Source organism: Pinus tabuliformis, chromosome 6, assembly GCF_031772625.1.
Source record: "Pinus tabuliformis cultivar Carrire ecotype Pingquan chromosome 6, CPIR1, whole genome shotgun sequence".
Lineage (NCBI taxonomy): Eukaryota > Viridiplantae > Streptophyta > Pinopsida > Pinales > Pinaceae > Pinus > Pinus tabuliformis.
Genome location: NC_142292.1, coordinates 2102136458 through 2102154546, shown reverse-complemented (window position 1 = coordinate 2102154546; position 18089 = coordinate 2102136458).

The window sequence follows — 18089 nt, the reverse complement described above, 5'->3', positions numbered from 1 at the left end:
GTTATTCCGCCCTTTGCACACAGTGCTATGTAGTATGCAAATTCTCTATATATATAGTAGAAGAAAAGCTTCACAAATGGGAACGGCTGTAGAAAACTTTGTTTTTTGTTCCATTGCCATTTGTGGACTGTTTTTTGAAGATAAATGAAGGCAGTAGTTCCGTTGTTGGTACAACAGGTTCCACGTAGAAATATGGGAGGTTCCTACGGGGGTTGATTTCAGATGTATCTAGTAACTCTAGAGAGAATGCATTACGCCATGTCGTCGCAAAGTTGATCCCAGGGAATTTGCATGAGCGGAATTTGTATGACTTGTTGAACTACAATGGCATATGCGTATAATGGTATTTGGTTCCAATAAGTACTCTACTCAACAGATAAGTGTTACAAGAATCAAAATATCACATTTTTCTCAGCCATAAAACAGGGTTGCGGAAATAGGGCATATTGCCCACCAACACATTGAGTACCTGTTTGAAGGAATTATATCTTTCTTTCTTCCGTATACCTGATGAGACTCCACAAAATGAGTGCAAAGAAAAATCTCAATAAAGGCATTAACGAGATTTCGAACTACATTAAAATATATATATGAGTTTAAGTATTTTGGGATTTCGAAGTACATTATATTAGATATTATTTTTGGGATTTTATTAATGACCATTTATATTCATGATTTTTGAATATTCCACTTATACGAGTTTAAGTGTTGAGGGGGTTTTGCAATACATTATATTAGATATCATTTTTTGGGATTCATCTGCGTTAAGTAAGTCATTCATCTATGACCATTTCCATTCATGATTTTTGAATAGTCCACTTAGCACTCATTACAGCGGGTGATGCTCACAGGGGTGAAGAAATGGGATTGAAACTAGTGAAATGAATCACATAGCGTCAATCATCACTTCTAAGGCTTACACCCGGTAACTTCCTAGGAGGTCGCCCATCCCAGATTACCTCTGGCTCAAGCGTGCTTAAGTGTGGAGTTTTCCCCACAATCAAGCCCACTTAGTTTGCTACCCCATTTGCAAAACCTTAGCAAGTATTGTTCCTCGTGAACCATTCAAGTAGAGTTCTCTTCACTCTTTTGAATTTAAGTATTGAGGGGTTTTTGTAGTGCATTATATTAGATATCATTTTTTGGGATTCAACTGCATTAAGTAAGTCATTCATCTATGACCATTTCCATGAGAGGTAGTCGTAACTGACTAATTTCTCATGATTTTTGAATAGTCCACTTAACACTCATTGCATCAAGTGATGCTCACGGGGGTGAAGAAATGGGATGAAGCTAGTGAAATGAATCACATAGCATCAATCATCACTTCCAGGGGCTTGCACCCGGAAACTTCCCGGGATGTCACCCATCCCAAATCGCCTTTGGATCAAGCACGCTTAACTATGGAGTTTTCCCTGCAATCAAGCCCACTTAGCTTGTTACCCCATTTGAAAAACCTTAGCGAGTATTGTGCCTCATGAACCATTCAAGTATAGTTCCCTTCACTCTTTTGAATTTAAGTATTGAGGGGTTTTTGCAGTGCATTTTATTAGATTGTGGGGAAAAATCCATAGTTAAGTGCACTTGAGCCAGAGGCGATCTGGGAGGGGTGACCTCCCAGGAAGTTACTGGGTGCAAGCCCTGGAAGTGATGATTGCACTATGTGATTCATTTCACTAGTTTCAATCTCATTTTTTCACCTCTATGAGCATCAACCGATGCAATGAGTGCTAAGTAGACTATTCAAAAATCATGAGAAATTAGTTAGTTACAACTACCTCTCATGAAAATGGTCATAGATGAATGACTTACTTAACGCAGTTGAATCCCAAAAAATGATATCTCATATATATGAGTGTTAAATTTAATATAGTCAAAACATATATTAAGGAGGGTGGGGAAGATATTTGAAGAGAGGTCTCGACCCATAAAAGTCACCATGGTAAGGGTGCAAGATAAACACTATTTTTTGGGCAAAAAGAAACTCTTGAAAGGCTCGCACTTCTTCTTACATGAACATTTAAGCAGCAAACAACAAGAGGAGAGAAGGGAAGAAGTGGAGAAAATTAGAGCAAGAAGAAATAAAGGGAAAAGGGCATGGTTATTGATCTGAATTTGAAACTACTTGAAATTTGTTTGCAAGGTATTCAATTCAGAATTAAACATGTTTAAAAGATTTCCATGTCTTGCAGAAAGAAAACACATGAAATTTTCAGCTGTTCATGACCCATTTAAGCATAGCAGAGTTATTTCCTTTTATTGTTTAACACATTAAAACGAATTTGATCTGCAAAATAAATCAACCACAAATGCAAAAGAAGTTGATAAAGCAGTTCACCCCCTCCAGGGCTACGTCTGCTGGGTCCAAAGCTCCCAACCGGACTTGTCCTTGTTTTTATTAAATGCTCAAATTGAAAATACAGCTGAATAGAAGCATCTACGGGAGAAATAGATGGTAAAAATGGATTCAGAACACTTGAATCCTTCAGGATTGACTATTGGATCACCTCCAATGGATACCTGCAACCCTATACAGTCTTCACAAAACTGGGCCCTAGTGGCTCCTAGAACTTTCACGGCTCCAAAACCTCTGAAAAATGACCTCATATGGCTGTAAGACCTGCACCAATGGCTTCAGAAGGTCGAAAATACCCAAAATAAAAAAAAAAATCGTCCAAAACCCACTTTCCTAGCCAAAGTTATGGCCATTTAAAGTTTCTCCAGTTTGCCCCTAGAAAAATTCCAGCTAACTTTAGTTAACTCCAGATAGCTCTGCCAACTATGGCAGGTCCGCCAAATTTGGCGCTCCTGCCAAAATTCCGCCAACTTAACTGCAGTTACATTTAATGTTTGGGTGGTTGCCTCGGATTTCGTGCAGGCGGAATATTCCTTTTTAAATTTTTTTTTGAAAAATTAAAATTTCTAATGTTATGGACAAATTCTTCTTTTTGCCATAACTTCCTCATACAGTGACCGTTTTTCGAACCGTTTGTGGCGCCGGAATTGGAAATACGAGCACTTTCTAGTCATTTAACTTTGAACAAGTTCTAAGCACTTTAAATTTTTAGCATTTTACGACACTTAGGACATGAGCACCTGATCACGCCTCCCCATTGGGAAGCTTTTGGACCCCAAAAGCCTTCAACTACCTGTTAAAGAGGTGAGGGTACAGCTCCATCACTCTGTCCACCTCCATCCACTTTGCCTTGTTCGATTTGCTGCCTTTGAAACCAACCCGAACATAATCTACACTGCCCTTTCTTGAAGTGCGTGTCCTTCTATCAAGGATTGTATCTTCTTTCAGCTCATCTAAGAATTCTGGCGAGAAATCTTCTATAGATGGCAGCTGAACATCATTTTCATGATCAACAATCAAAGGAGGTTCATACAAACGTAAATTCTCCACATTGACAACAGAATACATTTGCATGTAGGAAGGCAAATCTAATTGAAAAGCATTATTTCCAACCTTCTTGAGGATTTTGAATGGACCATAACGAATAGGCTTCAACTTTTTACCTTCTCCTTGCATCCTTTCCTTACTAATGTACAGCCATACCTCATCTCCTTCTTGAAACTTGTGATCGACTCTATGCTTGTCGTGTCTTTCCTTGTACTTGCCTTGACTCTTCTCAAGCTGTTCTTGAATTTGCTGATGTATTTGCTGAATTCTTTCAATGAATGAACGAGCTTTGTCAATGTCACTATGTCCCTCAATGGCAACATCTTTCTCAAGAATGAAATCAAGAGGTGATTTTGGCAAGTACAAGGAAAGACACGACAAGCATAGAGTCGATCACAAGTTTCAAGAAGGAGATGAGGTATGGCTGTACATTAGTAAGGAAAGGATGCAAGGAGAAGGTAAAAAGCTGAAGCCTATTCGTTATGGTCCATTCAAAATCCTCAAGAAGGTTGGAAATAATGCTTTTCAATTAGATTTGCCTTCCTACATGCAAATGTATTCTGTTGTCAATGTGGAGAACTTACGTTTGTATGAACCTCCTTTGATTGCTGATCATGAAAATGATGTTCAGCTGCCATCTATAGAAGATTTCTCGCCAGAATTCTTATATGAGCTGAAAGAAGATACAATCCTTGACAGAAGGACACGCACTTCAAGGAGGAGCAGTGTAGATTATGTTCGGGTTGGTTTCAAAGGCAGCAAACCGAACAAGGCAAAGTGGATGGCGGTGGACAGAGTGAGGGAGCTGTACCCTCACCTCTTTAACAGGTAGTTGAAGGCTTTTGGGGTCCAAAAGCTTCCCAATGGGGAGGCGTGATCAGGTGCTCATGTCCTAAGTGTCGTAAAATGCTCAAAATTTAAAGTGCTTAGAACTGGTTCAAAGTTGAATGACTGGAAAGTGCTCGTCTTCTCGATTCCGGCGCCACAAACGGTTCGAAAAACGGTCGCCGTATGAGGAAGTTATGGCAAAAAGAAGAATTTGTCCATAACATTAGAAATTTTAATTTTTCAAAAAAAAATTAAAAAATGAATATTCCGCCTGCACGAAATCCGAGGCAACCACCCAAACATTAAATGTAACTGCAGTTAAGTTGGCGGAATTTTGGCAGGAGCGCCAAATTTGGCGGACCTGCCATAATTGGCAGAGCTATCTGGAGTTTTTCTAGGGGCAAATTGGAGAAACTTTAAATGGCCATAACTTTGGCTAGGAAAGTGGGTTTTGGACGAATTTTGTTTTTGCCATAACTTCCTCATACTGCGACCGTTTTTCGAACCGTTTGTGGCGCCGGAATCAGGAAGACGAGCACTTTCCAGTCATTCAACTTTGAACCAGTTCTAAGAACTTTAAATTTTTAGCATTTTACGACACTTAGGACATGAGCACCTGATCAGTTATACAATGATAAAGCAGTTATTGCAGTGTTTGGGCCTCTCGGAAAAACAGGGCAGCAAGATGGCAGTAAAGAAAAAACAGAGAATTCGATAATAGGGAGGAAAGCAACAAGATTGGAATGGATGAAAAGGGGTGAATAATCAAATTTGAATCTTATGTGCCAAACTGCGTAGCAGTCAAATCCTACCCAAGTCTACCTAAATTTAGTTTGTTGGAATTGTAGAGGTTACCCTTGGAGAAAGTGATATGAAATGATCATATGTTAAAACTGAAGTAGAATTGATTATGCCATTAATGAATAGAATGTTAACTGAAAGTGCTGAAAACGTGAGAACTGCTTGAGAAGAAGACTTTACGACAAATGAGAAAACATAAATAAGATGCAAAACAGTAGTGAAAACAACAAATATACAGTGATACCAGACAACAAGATTGATTACAGAGTTCGTCCCTAATGGACTACGTCTTCGGGTCCGCTTTCAAGATGGGTGACTGCTTTATTAGGATTGAAACCGAAGAGGTCGATTACACAGAGATTTGACCAAACTGAATGTGCACACAGGCACTTCTGGTCACTGTCATAAGAAAGCTCTCTAAACCATTTTTCTAACGCCTGTCATAGTTCCCAATTCTGACTCTGGATGCTCCTGTTACACTGAAAACAAAACAACCTATATCCCTTTAGAACTTGCATACAAAACCCAAAACCACTATCTTCCTCTATAATGAGCAAAAACTACCTCTTATAGCCCTGCAAGTACATTCAAACTTCTTTGGACTAAACATGGCATGAATTGGCTGAATTTTGGGTTTACGAGCCTTGGCCTAACCATGTTTGAACACCTAGGGATAAGGTTTACAAGGTGGTTAAATTAGTGTTAATGCGAAAACACAACAAAACCCAAAATAGACCATATATTAAACAGAAAACCGTTGGTGGTTTTGCTGACTGGGCGGAGGGGAGATAGCGCATGTGAACGTGGCTTCCTCCCAACAGTTTCGGTAACGGTGCTCCGGTGGTTAACATATTACGGTTAACTGTAACATATAACCCCGACGATTATCCTTCGTTCACATGACCACAGTCTTCGTTGCAGTTAATCCCCGCGCTAACCCCGACTGCGAGTTTAAACTGCCACGACTACTGCTCACATGCCTTATCGTCGTGGTTCCACTATGGTTAACTCTCATAGTTAGGGATTGCGGTTAAGGCCCTGACATCTCCGCTTGTTCACATGGACAACGGTCCCCGCGCGGTTTAGGCCCGCGGTTTTGACGACTGTTATATGTATTTTGTAACTGTTTTTTTAATGTGATTTCAATGTAATACAAATAGCCCGAGGGTTTATAACACATAGGTTTTATGTATTTTTTTGGAATTGTTTTAATACATAGATTTGTAATGTAACGTAGGTTTAGGACTTAGGGTAATGGTTTAGAACTTAGGTGTAGGTATTTAATGTACAAATTTAGGTGTAGATTTAGGGTTTTAGGTCTTAACCTCATTTTTGTTCTAAAGACAACCCTTTTTACATCATTTGTAACAAAGTGACATTCAACCCACATGACGAAAAACCATATCCTTGTGGACGAACGTCTACCAACATGTCGACAACCAAATCCTGCGATGCGGATGACAATCACATGTCGACGACCAAATCCTGGTGGAACTGACAACAACCACATGTCGACAGCCAGGTACAAAACCATATCACCATGAAAACCATTGACATCACCTGAACAACTTGAACCATAAAAAACACTGTCGAAACTGAACGACACCAGACTGAATTGTTGACGACGACATTGAACCTGTATAACTGATCTGACGAGATCCTCCTAGATCAATCCTCTCCACTTGAAAGCTTTTGGACCACAAACATTTGAATTAAACAAATAGTCGATGAGGATAGAGCTCCCTCACTTTCCACTTTGTCCTGATAATGTACCAATACATTCGATCAATCACCTGCAAGTGATGACCCTGATGATGTTGACCATGGAACATTTTGAATCGGTGACCTGTTCCATCCATCTGCAGTATGAACAACTTGCGACAATGGTTAAACAACCTGTTATGAACATGGCAATTGATTTCTTTCCACGAAGTACCATGAATTAGTGATTCATACACATCTTTGAAAACAATATCTACAGGATATTGTTCAATACTTTTGGCATGTATTAAAAATCTATATTGAGGAATGACAGAGACAATCAAAGACATTTTTGACATCTAACCAGCTAGTTGACTTGATATACTTTCCTGCTTCCTGATTACTAAGTGGACTTGCTGCAATAAACCCATCAAACTATAATATGGAAATTGTTGCAACTTAGTTTGATTTTGAAAGTATTGAATTAGCTGTTGATTTATTTGAATCACTATTTCTTCATGTATTAAATGATGTTTCCATTGATTAGCACTTTCCCCTGATGCATAAGTTTTCCTTAGACACTTTGACACTGCTTTAGAAAAGGCTTTGATAAGAAAACAAATAGGCTTCCTCTCCACTTGAAAAGAGGCTTCCGAACTATTTAAAACATGACATGGTGACACAATACAAGAGAAATTTAACACTGACTTCCCCAATACTGACCTGCATCCCTGTAATTGTTAACTTCCAAACTTGGACTGAATTGATTCATTCTGATATTAGGAAGAGGAGCTTTAGGCATCAATTTTAAGTCATGTTGTATTCCGTGCTTATGAGTAAGATGTTTGCTTTCTTTAAATAGAATTGAAAAATTTTATACCTCTTTGATCAAACTATCGTTAAACTGAGACTCATAACTTGAACAAACATCATGTTGTTTCTTATGTTGTTCCTTTACACACATGATTACAAATCTTTTATTTGAACTTATTAATCTCTTCATCTAATTAGCAACAACTAAATTCAAGTGACTTTTGTTTTGATGTGCCTTGACAATAAATTCAACCCCATCTTTCTTAAGGTGATATTTATGCTCTCTCCTATAAAATACTGCATCACGATCATAAAGATAAGGACTTCCTAAGACAACTCCACATATGTCTACTGGAACCACATCTAATTCCACTTCATCAATGTAATTAGCTGTAATGGCAAATCTTAATCGACACTATTTTGTGACTTTTATCTAAGTTGATTTATTTAGCCATCCTAATGGGTAAGGTCTTGGATGATTCTGTGTCTCCAAACCCAAATTCTTAACTAAATATTCAGATATTAAATTGGCATGTGATCCACTGTCAAACATTGTATCTATCTTTGTGTGCTTAGAAGTTATCCTTATGTTAAATAATTCAAATCTTTTATCCTCATTTGAAGGATTTATGTTTGATGAAGATGCAATAGTATTCGAACTTGAACCAGTGTCAGAAGTTTTACCTGTCGTAACCATAACATTTATCCTCCTTTCATCACCTGAATCTGAACCTAGATCTTGCTAGACTGCTGCAATTGCCTTCTTTTCATCCTTCTCCTTAAGGAACTTTTTGGGCTTAAGTTCTGGATGAAGTTTCCAACACTTAGATTCATCATGACCGATTCTCTGGCAATGAGAACAAGTAGGTATTTCCTATTGCGCTGTCGTGATTTCTTTCTCTTTGAATTGTTCTTCCCTTTACTACCATTGGAATCTTTGATTTCCAACTCTTTAGATGATTGCGATGAAAACTTGAATGGTCTGCCACCTGATTCAATATGTATGGCCTGAACACACACTTTATCAAAATCATCAGGATTGAACATCAATAATGTATGCTGCAAATATGAATATAAACTTCTGATGTATTTTAATAAAGTTTCACGTGTGTCCAATGAAATACCAAGCGCCAATGCTTTCATTCTGAACTCCTGAGTAAACTCCTGAACACTTTGCCCTTTACCTTGCCTCAAATGCTGCCAATCAATAACAACTTGCTGCATATATCCTAAAGGATATAATCGTTTCCTAAGAGCTTTTAAAAACTTAGATCATGAAAAGATGACTTTTCCTTTTCACTTTACATCTATCTAAGTTTGACTTTCCCACCAGATTAAAGTTGTTCCCCCCATTCTAAGCGTAGCTAACTGAATTTTCGTTTTATCGTCAGAGATGTTCTGAATACGATAATACACTTCTAACTGCTTAATCCAGTTATCTAGCTTTTCAGGATTCATTTCGCCATCATAAATAGGTAACTCAAATTTCACATCAAGTTTCAAAAGAGATGTTTTCTTAGGTTTCTTTTCTGTTTTAGATTCTGCACTGGAAGAAGAAGATGATGATGATGATGATGGAGATGATGGAGGTGAAGGTGGTTTATCAGCCTTGCCTTTACCTTTATCCTTCTTCAATGTCTTTGAAGAAGAAGCTGCATCTCTCGCCTTCTTATCTTCGTACAATTTTCCCAACATTTACTGCATAGTCAATAATTCTTGTTGAAACTGTTCATCGCTGATCTTAGCTTCTGGATTTTCACCTGCATCAGATCCTGTCATGGTCAACGACTCTTCACTTTCCAATCTCTGGATCAATCTGCTCGAGGATTCCTTCTCCATGTTGCAACTTTGACCTGGTTAACATTCAATGGCAATTTCTACAAGTGCAACCTGCTCTGATACCAAATTATATGATCTTAAATGACCATATGTTAAAACTGAAGTAGAATTGATTATATCATTAATGAATATAATGTTAATTGAAAGTGTTGAAAGCGTGAGAACTGCTTGAGAAAAAGACATTACAATAGATGAGAAAACATAAATAAGATGCAAAACAGTAGTGAAAATAGCAAATATACAGTGATACCAGACAACAAGATTGATTACGGAGTTCGTCCCTGATGGACTACGTCTCCGGATCCGCTTTCAAGCTAGGCGACCGCTTTATTAGGATTGAAACTGAAGAGGTCGATTACACAAATATTTGACCAAACTGAATGTGCACACAGGCATTTCTGGTCACTGTCATAAGAAATCTCTCTAAACTAGCTTTCCAACGCCTATCACGGTTCCCAATTTTGACTCTGGATGCTCCTGTTACACTGAAAACAAAACAACCTATATCCCTCTAGAACCTACATACAAAACCCAAAACCACTCTCTTCCTCTATAATGAGCAAAAACTGCCTCTTATAGCCCTGCAAGTACATTCGAACTTCTTTGGATTAAACATGGCATGAATTGGCTGAATTTTTGGTTTATGAGCCTTAACCTAACCATGTTTGAACACCTAGGGATAAGGTTTACGAGGTGATTGAATTAGTGTTAATGCAAAAACACAACAAAACCCAAAATAGACCATATATTAAACGGAAAGCCACTGGCAGTTTTGCTGACTGGGCAGAGGGGAGACAACGCATGTTAACATGGCTTCCTCCGGACTGTTTCGGTAACAGTGCTCCGGTGGTTAACATATTATGATTTATTGTAACATATAACCCTGACGGTTATCCTCTGTTCGCATGACCACAGTCTTCGTTGTAGTTAATCCCCATGCTAACCCCGACTGTGAGTTTAAATTGCCACGACTGCTACTCACATGCCTTATCACCATGGTTCTGCTGCAGTTAACTCCCGCGGTTAAGGACTGCGGTTAAGGCCCTAACATCTCCACTTGTTCACATGGACAACGGTCCCTGCGCGGTTTAGGCCTGCGGTTTTGATGACTATTATATGTACTTTGTAAATGTTTTTGTAATGTGATTTCAATGTAATACAAATGGCCTGAGGGTTTATAACACATAGGTTTTATGTATTTTTTTGGAATTGTTTTAATACATAGATTTGTAATGTAACATAGGTTTAGGACTTAGGGTAATGGTCTAGAACTTAGGTTTAGGTATTTAATGTATGGATTTAGGTGTTTATTTAGGGTTTTAGGTCTTAACATCATTTTTGTTCTAAAGACAACCCTTTTTACATCAATTGTCACAAAGTGACATTCAACCCACATGACGACAAACCATATCCTAGTGGACAGACGTCTACCAACATGTCGACAACCAAATCCTGCGAGGTGGACGACAATCACATGTCGACGACCAAATCCTGGTAGAACTGATGAGAACCACATGTTGATAGCCAGGTACAAAACCATATCAACATGAAAACCGTTGACATCACTTGAACAACTTGAACCATAAACAACATTGTCGAAACTGAACGACATCGGACTGAATTGTTGACGACGACACTGAACCTTTATAACTGATCTGACGAGATCCTCCTAGATCATAAGGGGACTTGGATTAGGACCTATTACTGAAGGTAGAGACATAATTTGTCTCACAGAAACTCATGAACATGATGGTTGCAAAACTCCTGTGTTTGATGGTTATTTGAAGTTAGCAGTTTGGAATAAGGTAGCAGAAAATGGAAAAGGGGATGCAGAAATACTAGTTTCAATGAAAGAAAAAGAAGGTCGTCACATTTATTTAATTAAAGAAGATGCTATTTTGCCCCTCAAGTCTCAAAAACTTACAAAAATAAGGGGCTAGATAGCAAGGATCCTATGCAGCTTTAAAGTAAGATACTGTCGCGTACTCTCATCAAGGAGAAGTTATTTTAGTGCAAGATTTCAATGCTAGAACAACAAATCATCAAGCTAGTATTCTTTGTTGCAAAGAGGATCACAATCTTATTTGGCTCGCTAAAGAGGAGAATTCCCAATGGGTGAGGTGTTCAAAAGATGAAAAAGTTAGCAATCATTTTGGAGAGGAGTTTCTTACACTATGTGGGGCTTTCAACTTAATTATTTCCAATGGTCTAGATAGATGGAAAAGGTCTGAGAATTTCACTTGTAACACATACAATGGGGTAAGTGTCGTTGACTATGTGATGTGTTCACAAAGCTTGATAGAAAAGATAGACGAAGTTAAGATTGGAGAGCATATTTGAGACTTAACATCAAACCATAACCAAATTTATATAAAGATATCATGGTTAGAAGAAAGACAATATAAGAGGAAAACCCAATGCACTTGGCAATCACTATCAAGGGGCAAAATTCTTCTAACACAAGAAAATTGTACTATCTTCAAGACAATGTTAGAGAGATTAATTCAGAAGGAGAAAACTGGTTTCAAAAGCTTCAACAGTCATGAGTTAACAAATATAATTCAAAGTGCACTTGAGAAGTGAAAAAGAGAAAAAAAATAGGAAATCAGAATCAAATTGTTTTCCTATAAATGTTTGGTTTGATGAGGAATGCAAAATGGAAAGGAGAACCTTGAAAAAGGTAGGCAAGGAGAAGATGAATGTAAAGTTATATAAGCAAATACTAAAAAGGAAAAAAAATGAGTTCATGCAAACAAGGCGAGAAGAGTTAATATATCTAAGCAAGAATAACCCAAAGCTTTTATGGCAGGAACTTCAACCAAGGAAGAAGCAAATCAAAAATAATATTACAGTCAATCAATGGTTTGAATATGCAAGACAACTCTATGAGAAAGAATCAGAGGTGGAGCCTCCCCCAAGGATCAACACAACTACAAATATCTTCACGTTACAGGAGGTGGAGATTGGAATTAAGAAGCTGAAAATAGGAAAGGCAAAGGACTTGGTTGAACTTCAAGCAGAGTATCTAAAATGGGGAATGAACACTCTTGCACCACACATCATGGAAATATTCAACAACATCATTCAACAAGGATTCCCAAGGGATTGGACAACTAGCCTAGCAATACCCCTTTTTAAATGTGGAGACATTAATAATCCTTCCAACTATAGAACCATTATGATCAGTCCTTTGTTTGAAAATATTTTCAGCAGCATGGTAGAAAATAGAATTAGTAAGTGGGCAGAATTAAAAGAAAATAGGGCAAAAGGACAAGCGGGTTTTACGCCGAAGCACTCTACAGTGGATCATGGTATCACATTGAGACACATTGTTGAAAAAGTTTGGGACAACAAAGAAGAAGTATTATACTGCTTTGTTGAGTTCAAAAAGGCATTTGACATAGTCCCTAGAGATAAGTTGTGGCATTGAATGGAAGAACTTGAAATTCCTTTGCATTATAAAGTCGTTGTCCGTAAACTTTATGAAGAGGTGAAAGTCAAAATTAGAACCTCAACAAGTATTTCAAAAATCTTTAGAAGTGACATTGGAGTCAAGCAAGATTTCCTCTATCCCCTACTCTTTTTGGTTTATATATTAATAAACTAGAAGAGTGGCTAAATCTGCAAGGTGGAGATGGTGTTCGGTTGGGGGAGTTTGTGATAAAGCTTCCTTTATATGTTGATGATCTTGTATTGATTTCTAAATCGGCCCATGGATTGCAAATGCACCTATATGCCCTTGAGCATTTTTTTAGAGCAATGGGGATACAAGTCAATACTAGCAAGACCAAAATAATGATTTTTCCTAATAAAAGGAAGTAGAGCTAGCATACGCTCTTCTTTGAAGGCAACATTCTTGAAGAAGTAAATGAGTGCAAGTACCTTAGGATTGATTTCAACAACAAACTTAATTGGGAGGACTGCAGAAAGAAGAGAATTTTAGGATGGTGGAAAGCATTATATGCTCTTCAAAACAGACGTAGAGAGGCAAAGTTATGGGATTGGAAAACGATTAAAGTGCTCTTTGGACTCCTAGTTTGTCCAATGATGCTTTATGGGTGTGAATTGTGGGCCAGCAGCACCCCCGTCTCAAAATGGAAACAAATTGAGAAAATCCAAAAACGTTGATCATCGCAAGTTCAAAATAAAAAGTTCAGTACCTTATGAGATAATGTTGAGTGAAACATGAGCAACTCCCATCGAAGCAATTGCTATGGTGCGTCTCATAAGATATCTAAAAAGAATTGAGCAAATGGGAGTAGGTATATGGCCTAATGTTATCTTCAATGAAGGCATGAGTGAAAGAAAGAAAACATGGATGAAACAAAACTACACATGGATGCAAAAATGGAATATCTACCTCAATGCTTGTCCCACAAATAGCAAGGAGCTAAAGAATTTTGTTATGGAGAAGTTTCGTAAACGGGTATGGGGAAAAGATTTGGGTAGAAAGAAGAATTACTGCATTGAGGAATTCAACCCTACGTGTGATCTACAACAAAAAGAGTTCATTGGAGTTAGCATTCTTTGGAGGGCAAAGGTTCTTAGTGCTCAATTAAGAACCAACTCACATCATCTTCGGTTTCAAATAGGATGGTGGAAAAGGCCTAAAGAAGCTTGGGAAGAACGGGTGTTTACATTTTGCACGTCTCGGACATTGGTTTCTTAGCATTGTTTTTTCAGCGAGGGGATTGTTGGAAGGTTGGGCCAGCTCATCATCAATTTGAATAAGAAAAAGATTGAATTGCAAAAGGTGAAAAACAAGGAACTAATGGTCCCATAGGCTATTTTTAGTCTCGTGGACGTTAAAATATCATTTCGTTATATATGAGTGTTAAATTTAATATATAGTCAAGACATACATATGAGTGTTAAATTATATATATATATATCTTTTTTTTTTCTTTTCTTAATATAAGTGTGAGTATTTTCATTTTCATAGTTTATATGTTGAAATTTTTTGGAATAACTTGTGTAAAGAATTTATTTGGAATTTTTTGAATATATATAATTATAAATTTGTATTCTAAAATTTTAGGTGCTTTAAATTAATGAAGTATTTATTATTTTTTTTCTAATAATAATAATTAATTTAAGGTTATGTTTGAGTTGGATATCAATGAGACTCTTGTTTGTGAGACAAGGGATCCCCTCTATGTATTAATTTTTGGATTTGAATCTCTAACTTTTAAGGAGAAAACACATATTCTTAACCATTACACTCATCTTTATTTTAAAATTTTATGGGTTGACTAGCTTAGGAAAAGCAAGGGCTAAGCTATTTACATAACAACATTAAAGGCTGAGATGAAGTGTATATATTTTATGAGATATCATTTTCCGAATTCACTACATAGAGTAAGACCTTAATCTATGACCCAAAATGAGTATTAGTCTCAACTAACTAACTTGTCATCGTTTTTTAATAGTCCACATAGCACTTACTACATCAAGTGATGATCGCAATGGTGAATAAGTGGTATGGAAACTAGGAAAATTAATCACATAACATCAATCATCACCTCCAGGGCTTGCACTCAGTAACTAGGACTTTCTCGGCTATCACCTATCCCAAGACTCCTTTGGCTCAAGCATGCTTAGCTATAGAAACTTCCCCACAATCAAGCCCACTTAACTTGCTACCCCTTTTGCAAAACCCTAATAAGTATTGTTCCCTATGAACTATTCATTAGAGCTCCCTTCACTCTTTTTATATAAGTATCAAGGAGCTTCCAAGGTGCAATATATGAGATATCATTTTTGGGATTAATTGTGTAGAGTAAGTCATTAATCTATGACCCATGTTAGAGTATTAGTCGAAACTGACGAATTTCTCATGATTTTTGAATAGTCTACATAGCATTAATTACATCCAAGCCTTGCACCCAGTAACCAAGACTTCTTGAGTGGTCACCCATCCTAAGGTTCATTTGTCTTAAGCATGCTTAACTTTGGAGGTTTATGCACAATCAATACCACTTAGCTTGCTACCCCATTTACAAAACCTTAACAAGTATTGTGCCCGATGAACTATTTAATTGGAGCTCCCTTCACTCTTTTTAATTTAGTGTAAATTAGCTTCCACTGTGTTATAACACCCCACCCCACATTTACCCCTTTAACATACTTACCAGGGTAAACATGAGTTGAAAGTTACCATGCATGACCCGAATTCCAAGATGCAGTTACGGAGATGGGGTCTAACTTGTCAAAATTTATTTCAGACACCCAGGGACACCTGGTCGCACTGCCATCAGTCTATTTTCCGTGGTGAACATTATCCATGAGCTTGAACCAATCTTTGACCTAGCTCATTGCTCAGTTGCACGGATACAAGCCTGTTGTTGAGTCATGGAAAAAGGTATGCATTTACTATTAAACTCATTATCCTTTTCCTTTATTCTTATCCTTTCTATATCTCAATGCGCTAATCTATTAAGGAATTACAGTAAGAAATGAAGAAATTATCTACAGTTACGACTTAGCTAATTATTACCTTCCTTTCTGCAGGAAAACAACAAAAGGGACAAATGTTGTTCCCTGTGAAGAAACAACAAACATCGACAAGCTAAGGAAGGAACGTGGCGGTTGCAGATACGTCCAAAAGAAAATCAGCAGGATCAACGCAAGAAAGGAAATGATGTCTGAAGATGGAAAACTATTGTGAATCCCTCAGGATCGAGAGATCCTGAGGGATCGCGTTTATCATTTATCTTTGTCCCCTTTCCGATTATAAAAGGAGATGTTTTGTAAGAAGAAGGGGAGGAGGAATTTCTGTATTATTGTAATTGTAATTGTAATCACAGACTCTCACTGTCGAGAAGAACACAAATATATTGTAATGCTCATTCAGTTTGATGATTAATATATAAGTAAAGTTGTTGTTCCCTCGCGTTTCTTGAAGTAACTTAGCAGTGTTTCGCTGGCGGCTAAGGGCCCGGCCTCTGGTGGATTCAACTGCTCTTCTTGTGTCATACATTTCCAATTCTCGCAAGTGTGATGGTTTGATAGTATTCTTGCTTTTTAAGTATTGACATAATCTCTTTATTTTATATAATTTGCAGGTTTGTCATTGATTCAGTTTGCTTTCATTTTCGATCAATTTTATTAGATAAATCTTCCGCTTTATATAATCAAATGTAAAGAGTATTAACTATTGTTGTTGAAACTCTTAGATTGATATTCATTTGTTGTTTAGATTAATTATTGAGGATTGGGTTTGATTTAGATTAAATCAGTTAAAGAGGGATGAGTTATCACTACTGTACTATCAACTGATGTTGTTGTTACTTTGATGAATGTAAGATTTGATTTAGTTAAAGGATTGAGTTTTCTTTAATTGCAATTGGAATTTACTAGATGCATCCGTTTACTCTTGTATTTAAAAGATTTATACTGCAATTTAGAAACATTACTCTATGAGTTAAATAGAAGCCACACATTGTGTACACTTTTGAAATAAGAAGACTTGCCCAGATTGATAATTAATGTGAGGATAATTAGGAGTTTTAAAAGGCACCTTTTATCGACCAACATTTTGGCGCCACTGCCGAGGAGAGTGTAGCCATTTCTAAAGAGTAATGTACATCTGATAATTGCTGTTGAAGAAGAATTGGGTATTGAAAACGGAAGGTAAGAACCTACGTAATGAGCAAGTAAAGTGCTTGCTCCTTCGCCCGCTTTTTAGCACAATTACAGAAATCTAAAGTAGGTATTTGATGCTTATCTGTTGAGAGAGAACTGGGTATTAAAAACGAAAGGTAAGAACCTGCGTATGGAGCACGTAAAATGCCTGCTCCCCCGCCTGCTTTCCAGCAGAATTGTTAGGAACTTAGGGTAGAGATAAACATTTGAATTATTTGCATGAATGACTAAGAAGAAAAAACACGAAAACAATCCAATTCCACTACCCAAACCCGATAGATCTAAGGGACCGATGACCCTTGGACGATCAATGTTCATAGAAGACATCTTAAATAAAGACAGATCTCAGCCATCAGTAGGTCCGAGAAACGTTGCTTCCAGACAACCTATTGTCTCCCTTTAGGCCACAGGCTCACCATCTATAGCCTACACTGAGGTCCACAACAAAACAATAGGAACTGAGCAGAGTTTTCAAGAAATTGAAAATTCGTGCCCAATTTCCTCACAAGAAGGGAATTCTTGTAATATTCGTGAAGGAGGAGGAGAAACAGGGGAAACAGAGGAGCCAAGATCCCCTCAGGTAGTAATTCAACAAGGAACACCCAATATCCCAGATCGAGGGAGTGTTGTTAAGATCATTCCCACCCCTTCTAATCATCCTAGGAATAACTCTCTAGAGATCTCGGAAGGGTACTGGCATATATTTGATCAAATGGACAACAACCCACAAGTACCCCAGACCTCTACATTGTAGTATCCCATCGTTGACACAACAGTCAATGCACCCATGAAAGCTATCCCTCTCCAAAATATTCCCACCTTTCATGGATTAACATCAGAGGATCCAGATGCATTTCTGTTTGAATTTGATGTATTATGTCGAGGTTATGATTATACCACCGACCCCCAAAAACTAAAACTGTTTCCTTCCACACTGAAAGGAGCAGCCTTGCGTTGGTTTATGGGATTAGGTGGTGGTACAATAAATGATTGGGATCAAATGAAAATCGCTTTCCTTAAAAAATATCAGGACTATTGCAGATCTAGGGAATTGAAAGAC